The sequence below is a fragment of the Equus asinus genome, chromosome 23 (assembly GCF_041296235.1).
Source record: "Equus asinus isolate D_3611 breed Donkey chromosome 23, EquAss-T2T_v2, whole genome shotgun sequence".
Lineage (NCBI taxonomy): Eukaryota > Metazoa > Chordata > Mammalia > Perissodactyla > Equidae > Equus > Equus asinus.
Genome location: NC_091812.1, coordinates 39,433,300 through 39,443,515, shown reverse-complemented (window position 1 = coordinate 39,443,515; position 10,216 = coordinate 39,433,300).

The following is a 10,216-nucleotide window of genomic DNA, read 5'->3' as shown; positions in this document are numbered from 1 at the left end:
AATGACAGAAGAAAGTCCCTCCTTATTGGTAATTACTTTAAATGTAAATGGATGAAACTCTCCAATCAAAAGGTGAGGACCGACAGAATGGATAAAAACACATGATCCAACTATATGCTGTCTACCAGAGACTCATTTTAGATCCAAAGGCACAAATAGACTGAAAGTAAAAGGTTGGAAAAAGATATTCCATGCAAATAGTAACCAAAAGAAAACAGGGATAGCTATACTAATATCAGACAAAACTGACCTTGAAACCAAAAAGTTTACAAGAGACAAAGAAGGATCTCAATAAAAATAAAGATCTCAATAAAGATAAGTACACAGACAAGTATAAAAGCTAGTATTACTGTAACAATGGTCTGTAATTCTATCTTTTGTTTTCTACATGATTTAAGAAATTGATGCATTTAAAAGAATTATTAGTTTATTTTGGGGGGCATGCAATGTATAAAGATGTAATTTTGTGACAGGATAGAGAAGGATTAAGATATATTAATAAAAGATTCAATACAGCAAAAAGATATAATAATTATAAACATTTACACACCTAATGAGAGACCATCAAAATATGTGAAGAAAAACTGACAGCACCAAAGAGAGAAATAGACAGTTCTATGGTAATAGCTGGACTCCTCAATACCCCACTCTCAGTAATCAATAGACAACTGTATAGAAGGCAAGTAAGGAAATACAGGACTTGAACAACACAACAAACCAGCTAGATGGAGCAGACATGTATAGAAGATTGCATCCAGCAACAGCAGATAGACTTTCTTCTCAAGTGCACATGACATGTTTTCCAGGTTAGGTATATGCTATGATAGGTATATTTGTATGATAAGTATCATACAAAGTATCTTCTCTGACAACCATGGATGAAGTTAGAAATCAATAACAGAAATAAAACTGGAAAATTCACAAAATTTGTGGAAATTAAACAGTACACTCTTAAACAACCAGTGGATCAAAGAAGAAATTGCAAGGGAAATTAGAAAATACTTAGAAATGAATGAAAACGAAAACACGCATACCAAAACTTGTGGGATGCAGTGAAAGCAGTGCTAAGGGAGAAATTAGCTATAAACAATTCTATTAAAAAACATGAATGATCTCAGGGCCAGCTTGGTGGCATAGTGGTTAAGTTTACATGCTCTGCTTTGGCAGCCCAGGGTTTGCAGATTCGGACCCCAGGCATGGACCTACACACTGCCCATCAAGCTATGCTGTGGCAGTGTCCCACATACAAAATAGAGGCAGATGGGCACAGGTGTTAGCTCAGTGACAATCTTCCTCAAGCAAAAAGAGGAAGATTGGCAACAGATGTTAGCTGAGGGCAACCTTCCTCACAAAAAAATGGATACAAACAAACAAACAAACATGAATGATCTCAAATCAACAACCCAACTATACAACTTAAAGAACTAGAAAAAGAAGAACAAACTAACCCAAAGCTAGCAGAAGGAAGGAAATAATAAAGATTAGAGCAGAAATAAATGAAATAGAGAATAGAAAAACAATAGATAAAATCAATGAAACTGAAATATGGTTCTTTGAAAAGATTAAGAAAATTGACAAACCCTTGGCTAGATGGACTTAAAATAAGAGAGAGAAGAATCAAATTACTAAAATCATAAATCAAAGTGGAGACATTACTACTAATTCTATGGAACTAAAAGAGATTATAAGAGAATGCTATGAAAAATTGTATGCCATCAAATTGGAAAAGCCTAGATGAAATGGACAAATTCCTAGAAACGTAAAACCTACCAAGACTAAATCACAGAGAAAGAAAATCTAAATAGATCTACAACTAGTAAGGAGATTGAATCAGTAATCTAAACTCTCCCAACACAGAAAATCAGCCGTGGACCTGATGGTTTCAGTGGTGAATTCTACCAAACTTTTATTTTTAAAAAATTTTTATCTATTTATTTAATTTTTTTTTTTTTTTTTTTTTTTGCTGAGGAAGACTGGCCCTGAGCTACCATGCGTGCCTATCTTCCTCTACTTTATATGTGGGATGCCTGCCTCAGCATGACTTGAGAAGCAGTATGTAGGTCTGCACCAGGGATCTGAACTGGCGAATCCCGGGCCGCCAAAGCGGAACTTGCAAACTTAACCGCTGTGCCACTGGGCCGGCCCCTACCAAACTTTTAAAGAGAATTAATACCAATCCTTCTCAGACTTTTTGAAATGATTAAAGAGGAGGAAACACTTCCTAACTCATTCTATGAGGCAAGTATTACCCTGATACCAAAGCCAGACGAATACAAGAAAAGAAAACTACAGATCAATACTTTTATGAATGTTGATGCAAAAATCCTCAACAAATTACTAGCAAACTGAATTCAGAAACATATTTAAAGGATTATACACCATAACCAAGTGGGATTTATTTCTGCAATGCAAGAATGGTTCAACACATGAAAATGAATCAACAATACGTCACATTAACAGATTGAAGGAAAAAATCACATGATCATCTCAATCATGCAGAAAAAGCATTTAACAATACTCAACACCTTTTCATGATAAAAACACTTAACTAAATAGGAAGAGAAGAAAGCTACCTCAGTGTAATAAAAGCCATATATGAAAAACCCACAGCAAACAGCATACTCAATGGTGAAAGACCAAAAGCTAAATTTACATGTACCATCGGGAACAAGGCGAGGATGTCTGCTTTCACCAATTTTATTCACCATAGTACCGGAAGTTCTAGCCAGAGCAATTAGGCAAGGAAAACAATTGCACAAATTGGAAAGGAAGAAGTAATATTATCTCTGTTCACAGATGATATGATCTCATATGTAGAAAGCCCTAAAGATTCCACACCAAAAAAACGCCGATTAGAACTAATAAATGAATTCAGCAAAGTAGCAGGATACAAAGTCAACGCACACAAAAAAATCAGTTGCATTTTTATACACTAACAATGTACAATCTTTAAGGAAATTATTTTTTAAAATCCCCATTTATGATAGCATCAAAAAGAATAAAACACTTGGGAGTTAACTTAATCAAGGAGGTGAAAAACTTATACAATGAAAACTATAAAACATTGCTGAAAGAAATTAAAGAAGATATAAATGAATGGAAACACATCCCATGTTCATGGATTGGAAGGCTCAATATTGTTAAAATGTCAGTACTCCTCAAAGCAATCTACAGATTCAATGCAATCTCTATCAAAATCCCAGTGATGTTCTCTGCAGGAATAAAAAAAATCCATCATAAAATTAATATGGAATCTCAAGGGACTCCAAATAGCAAAGCAACTTTGAAAGAAGAAGAACAAAGTTGGAAGATTCACACTTCCTGATTTCAAAACTTACTACAAAGCTACAGTAATCAAAGCAGTATGGCACTGGCATAAAGACAGACGTATGGGCCAGTTGAATAGAATAGAGAGCCCAGAAATAAACTCTTGCATATATGGTCAAATGATTTTTGACAAGCTTGCCAAGACCATTCAATGAGTAAAGGACAGTTTTTTCAACAAAGAGTGCTGGGAATACTGGATATCCACATGCAAAAGAATGAATTTGGACCCTTACCTAACACTATATACAAAAATTAACTCAAAATGGATCAAAGACCTAAATGTAAGAGATAAAACTGTAAAACTGTCAGAAGAAAACATAGGGTAAAAGCTTCACAACTTTGGATTTGGCAGTAATTTCTTGGATATGACACCAAAAGCACAGACAAAAAAAGAAAATATAAACAAATTGGACTTCATGACAATTTAAAAATTTTGTGCATCAAAAGCCAATGTCGGGGCCAGCCCCATGGCCGAGTGGTTAAGTTCGTGTGCTCTGCTTCAGTGGCCCAGGGTTTCGCTGGTTCACATCCTAGGTGCACCTCTCATTAAGCCATGCTGAGGCAGCATCCCACATGCCACACTAAAAGGACCCACAATTTAAAAACATATATATATATACAATTATGTGCCGGGGAGTTTTGGGGAGAAAAAGGAAAAATAAAATCTTTTTTAAAAAAAAAAGACAATGCCAACATAGTAAGAAGGCAACCCACAGAATAGGAGAAAATATTTGCAAGTCATATATTCGATAAGGGATTAATATCCAGAACTCCTAAAACTCAACAACAACAAAAACAACCTGACTTAAAAATTGGGCAAAGGACATGAATACACATTTCTCCAAAGAAAATATACAAACGGTCAATAAGCACATGAATAGAGGCTCAGTATCACTAATTGTTAGGAAAATGCAAATCAAAACCACAATGAGATACTATTCATGCCCGTTAGAATGGCTGCTATCGAAAAAATAGAAAATAAGTGTTGGTGAGGATGTACAGAAACTGAAATCCTTGTGCCTTGTTGGTGGGAATATAAATGGGACAGCTTCTATGGAAAACAATGTAGCAATTTCTCAAAAATTAAAAATAGAATTACCATATGATCCGGCACTTCTACCTTTGGGTATACACCCAGAAAATAATTGAAAACAGGGTCTCAAAGAGATATTTATACACCCATACTCATAGCAGCATTATTCACAACAGCTACAATTTGGAAGAAACATAAGTGTCCACTGACAGATGAATAGATAAGCAAAATGTGGTATATACATTCAATGCAATATTATTCAACCTTAAAAAGGAAGCAAATTCTGACATGTGCTAAAACATGGATGAACCTTGAGGGCATTATACTCAGTGAAATAAGCCCGTCAAAAAAGACAAATACTGTATGATTCCATGTATATGAAATATTTAGAGTAGTTAAAATCATAGAGACAGGAAGTAGAATGGTGGTTACTAGGGGCCAGGGGAGATGGGGTCGAGGAATTATTATTTAATGGGTATAGAGTTTTAGTTTGCAAGATGAAAAGAGTTATGGAGATGGATGGTAGTGATGGTTGCACAATTTTATGAATATATTTAATACCACTGAACTGTACACTTAAAAACGGTTAAGATGGCAAGTGTTATGTTATATATATTTTACCACGATAAAAATAAGCAATAGTGTCATGAAAAAAAAAAGAGATTTCGTGAGTAGGGGGTGTACCCGCAGGTGAGAGTGGGAAGAGCTTGAACTGACGAGTTGGCAAGATATTATCTGCACAGTGGAGAAATAAACCCATTTATTTGTCTTAGTCTAGCAAATTCATGTATTACAGCTTCGAAAAGATTAGAAATACAGCCCTAGAGGATCTTTTGATATTTGAATCATTCTAATGATCTAATTGAACTAATAAATTTACAAAACAGTTTTGCTGCCATAGTAACTTTTGATGATGAGTCAAATATGGAACCCAGACCCTGCCCAATACCCTGCATATAGGTATTGCCCCTACTCCATTACCTGGTCATCTTTGTGGCTTGAATAGGGTGTTGCTTATACCAGTTTAAGGCCCAGTAAGGGGGTTCTTTTTTTTTTTCCTTTTCTGCTTTTTCTCCCCAAATCCCCCCAGTACATAGTTGTATATCTTAGTTGTGGGTCCTTCTAGTTATCGCATGTGGGACGCCACCTCAACGTGGCCTGATAAGCGGTGCCATGTCTGTGCCCAGGATCCAAACCAGCAAAACCTTGGGCTGCCAAAGCGGAGGGTGCGAACTTAACCACTTGGACACGGGGCTCACCCCAGTAAGGGGGTTCTTATAAAGCAGAAATTGTTAAACTGCATCCTATGGGCTAAATCTGGTCTACTGCTTGCTTTCGTAAATAAAGTTTTATTGGGACACAGCCACACTCATTTGTTTACATATAAACAAATGTATGGCTGCTTTTGCACTATAATGGTGGAGTTGAGTAATTGCAACAGAGACCACAGGGCCTACAAAGCCTGAAATATTTACTGTCAGACCCTTTTCAGAAAAAAATTACCCACCTTTGTTATAAGGGATTAGAGAGAGGGAAGGATAAAGGGATAGGTTGGAGGTTCATTGTGGGGATCTTGAATGGGGAGGCCAAGGTGTTCGAACTTTATCCTTCACTCAGAGGGAAAGCCCCATAGCACCAAGTGCTATGATGATAGAAGTATGTTTAAGGAGTATTGTACTGTCTTCATTATAAATGTTGAGAAAATGGGGGCTAAAAACAAGAGGCAGACAGCATGTTTAGGAGGTGGCTGCAATTATTCAAACTGAGGCAGTTAGGGTCTGGAGCAGACACCGTTGGCTATCTACCAGCATTCAAACCCGCATCACCCATGGTGACAAGGCCCTGATTTTGTTCACGTATCTTTTCTCCTGTGACCTACAGAAAGATGGTCTCATCCCTGGCTCCCGGTTATATCCTTGCTAACAAATGGTTTGAGGGGTGGGCATGTGACCTGGTTCTGGCCAATGAGACATGAAGTGTGGTCTGCTGGATGTGGAACCTGAAACTACCACAGCTATCTTGCCACAAGCTTGGGTACAGAGTCAACTCTCCAGTAGGGTGGGGCCATGGGGATTTTGGAGAAGCAGACAGAGCCATTCTACCTGTATATTTCTTGTTATATGAGATAATGATCTTCCTTAATATTTCTGCCAATATGAACATCTTGATACAAAGGCTGAGAGAGGACAGTAACAGCAAATTCACAAAAGAAGTAATTGGAACAAGAGATTCTGTGAAAGGGGGTTAGGTCAATACTAAAGCTGAGCCGTGGGGAACAGGGAGGAATAAAAGATGGTCCTGAAGTTTTAGCTCTGGTTACTGGGAACTTACTAAGCCATTAATAGAAATGGGGAAATGATGGGTACGGCTCACAGTCTCTGTTTTAGTCAAATTATTACCCTGTAAGTGAGCCAGTGTGGCTAAGGGACATCTCAACAGGGATCTGTTTTTCATATTGCTACTTGACTCTACTCCAAACATGAATTTGAGATAAAGTTTATTTGATCCTGCAATATTGTAGCTATCGGCAAACATTCTAGGAAGGCACAGTTATACACAATATTCACTTTTTATTATAGATGTTTAAACTATAATAGAAAAGACATATTGTTTTATAGTGGTTGTTAGATTGGAATAAAATCACTTCCTTGTAGAATTCAGATACCCATGTCGTTTTAGGGTGAGAGCAGAAAATCTTTTTCTAAAATCAAAAACCACTGGGGCTGGCCTGGTGGTGCAGCGGTTAAGTGCACACGTTCCGCTTCGGTGGCCCAGGGTTCGCAGGTTCGGATCCGGGAAGGGACATGGCACCACTTAGCAAGCCATGCTGTGGTAGATGTCCCACATATAAAGTAGAGGCGGATAGGCACGGATGTGAGCTCAAGGTCAGTCTTCCTCAACAAAAAAGAGGAGGATTGGCAGCAGATGTTAGCTCAGGGATAATCTTCCTCAAAAAAAAAAAAAAAAAAACCACTGAATTTATAGGAGAAAAAAAATTCATTGAAAGCCACATAAATAAGTGTAATTTAATTTCTTATTTTCAAAAATATATTAAGTCCTATATTCATCTACTTTTAAAATAATGCACAAGGAAGAGAAAATATCCAAAAAATAAAATAAATGATGAGAGTATGCTTTTATACTTACACAGAGGCAAACACATTCAGAGAGAAATACAGAGACTGAATAAAGACTTGGGGTGGGGGCTGGCCCTGTGGCCAAGTGGTTAAGTTCACGTGCTCTGTTTTGGGAGCCCAGGGTTTCACCGGTTTGGATCCTGGGCGCGAACATGGCACCTCTCGTCAGGCCATGCTGAGGTGGCGTCCCACATGCCACAACTAGAAGGACCCACAACCAGAATATACGACTATGTACTAGGCGGACTTGGGGAGAAAAAGCAGAAAAAAAAAAAAAGAAGATTGGCAAAAAAAAAAAGACGGGGTGAAAGTGGGGAGGAAAAACAGTGGGAGAACGAGATGGGGGTATCTTTTGCATTGCATAAGTACCCACAGGATGGAAGCCTTGGTGGGTACCATGGCATGGCTAGAGCTGCAGATGAAAAATCACAACCACAAGTGTTGTCATAGCCCCAAGAGGCAAATTTCAAACTCATTAATACTGCTTTAACAAAGTTTTCTTGACATAAAAACAAATGAGCTGATCAGTGTAATAGAAACAGTCTATAAATAGACACAGATACAGTCACCTGATTTGTGATAAAGGCCACACTGCAGTACGGTGAAGAAAGGATAGTCTTTTCAGTAAATGGCGTAGGAAGAATTGGTTATCCATGCTAAAAAAATGTACTCTGGGGGCCGGCCCCGTGGCTGGGTGGTTAAGTTTGTGCCCTTTGCATTGGCTGCCCAGGGTTTCACCAGGTCACATCTTGGGCGCAGACCTAGCGCCGCTTATCAAACCGTATTGGGGTGGGGTCCCACATGCCATAACTAGAAGGACCCACACCTAAAATATATAGCTATGTACTGGGGAGTTTTGGGGGAGAAGAACAATTAAAAAAACAAAAGTACTTTGACCCCTACCTCACACAATATGCAAAAGAATTAATTCCAGAAGGATTGCAGATCTAAATGTGAAAGATAAAACCACAGAAATTTTAGAAGAAAACATGGAAGAGGTCTTCACGACCTTGAGTAAAGTTTGCTTACAGGGGACACAAAAAAGTACGAGCCATAAAGGAAAAAAATTGGTAAATTGGACTATGTAAAATCAAGGACTTTTGTTCATCAAAAAATCCCATTAAGAGAGGAAATAGACAACCAACAGAGTAGGAGAAGATATTTTCAATTCAGGCATCTGACAAAGGACTTATATCCAGAATCTGTTCAGAATTCCTAAAATCAGTATGATAGACAGAGGCAAATGAACAGAACCCTTGAAAAGACTACTTCATGAAAGTTTATTGCCAAATGGTTGAAAAATATATGAAAAGGTGCTCAACTCCATTAATCATCAGAGCAATGTAAATCAAAATCATAATGTGATACCTCTACAGATCCACTGGAATGCCTAAAATAAAAGAAACAAAATACCAAATGTTGGTGAGAATGTGGAACAACTGGAATTGTCACACACTGATGCTGGGAATGCAAATTGGTACATTTTCCAGCAACTCTATACTATACCCCAGAAACTGCACTCTTATGTATATATCAATGATTCAGCAATTGAACTACCAGGTGTATATTGACTAGAAATGAGTTCAAAGATTCATCAGAGACTCATGCTAGAATATCAATAGCACTGCTAGTCAGATTAGCCCCCACTGCCTGGAAAACCAAAAATATATGGGCAAACAAACATTGGACTGCTTCTGGGGTTATCCTAACCAGGCAAGTATCAGTATACCATACTGCTCCAATAGTATTGAACTTTGAAAGCTCTTAGTTAACATGGCAATCAATTATTCAGGTGTACTAGAGTATAGAATTTAAGAGCATGGGCTCTGAAGCCAAACTGTGTTTGCATCCTGAGGCCGTAGCTTACTAGACACGTGACTGTGGTAAAGTTACCTAGGTTTTCTGTCCCTCCATTTCCTCAACTGTCAAGAAGAGATGATAACAGTACTTTCCTTATAGAGTTTTTAGGAACACTAAATTTAATACTAAAGCATTCAGAACATTGCCTAGCACATAGTAAATACTGAAAAAAATCTTAATTAATACTATTCATTAAATCTTTTCCATTTATACTAGTTCTGTGATATGGCATTAGAACAGCTGGAACTACAGAAATACCACATTTGGATTAGAATGAATGAGGCACCAAAATACATGAACTAACTCACAAAGTTTTGATAAAATATGATTCAAGCAGTAGCGAGTGTACAGGTTGAGTTTAAACTGCTTTAATTATTTTCTGGTGATTCAATGGTTTATGTCTGTATTTCTGACAAATACTGTTATTTTTGCCTTTTGTTTTGGGAGGAGGAGGAGCTATGCCCATAATCAATGATGGTATGTTTCAATCTTTGTGAGTTTTTTTTTTTAATGTGGGACACTGCCACAGTATGGCTTGATGAGTGGCACTGGGTCCGCTCCTGGAATCCAAATCCGTGAATGTGGGCCACCGAAGTGGAGCATGGGAACTTAACCACTACACCACCAGGCCAGCCCCTCAATCTTCATGTTTTTAGGGGAAGCGTGGATGTCTCTGTATTCTCCATAATGCCTAGTGGATACAGGAGGAGCTTAACAAATGTTTGTTCAATCAAAGAGGATAAGTTCTCATTTATGTTGTGCTCATTTCTGTATAGTTAGAAACCAGCTGGGTCATTGTTTGTTATGTTTTGTTTTCAATTTGACTGAAGAGTAGATAGAAATACTTAACTTGAGGTGT